At 30.6% G+C, this 1,176-nt stretch overlaps 1 protein-coding gene across 1 annotated transcript in view; it reads right to left on the reverse strand.

Annotated features, from left to right (window-relative positions):
• The window catches only part of nipsnap1 (nipsnap homolog 1 (C. elegans)), a gene marked incomplete in the record, with an annotated part of 11,299 nt that overhangs the window by 1,375 nt on the left and 8,748 nt on the right, over window positions 1-1,176 (reverse strand).

A 1,176-nucleotide genomic window follows, 5' to 3' on the forward strand; every position in this document is an offset into this window, starting at 1 on the left:
CATACAACTTATCATACATGTGTGGTTCATATCCGCTTTGTCACATTGTTTGTTTATATTTTCAGAGCTAACTTCACTTTTTATGTGATGCTTCTATATTTTCTCTCAAACTTTTTAAAAGGTATGAATCAATCTTTTAACTGGCTTTCAGCACCCACATAACTGAGAAAGAATTGAGTTTCTGTTGCAGTTTTATATTTAAATTTTTTTTGTCCCAGACATGAGATGAATAAAGTAATCAACGAACAGTTGAGAGAAACGCTTTTAATTCAGATGATGTCAGCTCACAGCAGAAAAAAAAAATTATCAAAGAGACTTTTTAATCTGCTGGTTTGTCTAAAACAATCACTGAGTTTCTTTAAAAAAAGGCCACACAGAGAGGCTGAAAACCCTTTCAATATTAAGGTTTAATAAAACAAGACAAATCAAATTAGAGAAATTGCATTTTTTTTAAAAATTGCAGCACAAAAATTATGTTGAATTAAGCTGTTAAAGGTAAAATGGGAGAGCATTAGCTAAAAACTAAAAGTAGCACAAGAAGCCAAAAATCCTACTAACAATGACATTTATGATGTTATTCCATTGCTTGGATACAGAGTTGTAAAGTAACTAAGTACAAATACTTTGTTACTGTACTTAAGTAGAATTTTTGGGTATTTGTACTTTACTTGAGTAATTAATTTTCAGCTTTTGACTTCTCCTTACATTTTCACTCAATTATCTGTACTTTACTCCTTTGCTCGTTTTCATTCCAGCTTCTTATTGTAAAAAATAAATACTATCCATTTAAATTGTACCCACTAGAATGAGTGGATTTAATTGTGGTTGAATGAGAAGTATAAATGTATAAAATTCTGATACCGTATTAGTTTGGACACAAACAAATCATGTCACACACCAGCAGGACATAATCATTAAAATAAAAGGACTGTACTTAGAAATTATTTGTATTTCATGAATTATATTAATGCATTTGGCTGCAGCCCTCAGATAGATTTTTAATTTGGGGAAAAGGTTTGTGCAGCCTTGATATATGTATATAAACTGAAACATCTGGACTAGTGCATCTTAAATTTAACATAAATTAAATATTTTAGTACGACGTCATTTCTTCATTTTTTTGGAGGGAGGTCACCTAAATGTATTATTACATTTGGCCGCAGCCCTCAGATAGAT

This window comes from Austrofundulus limnaeus, unplaced genomic scaffold (assembly GCF_001266775.1).
Source record: "Austrofundulus limnaeus strain Quisiro unplaced genomic scaffold, Austrofundulus_limnaeus-1.0 Scaffold77, whole genome shotgun sequence".
Classification (NCBI taxonomy): Eukaryota; Metazoa; Chordata; class Actinopteri; order Cyprinodontiformes; family Rivulidae; genus Austrofundulus; species Austrofundulus limnaeus.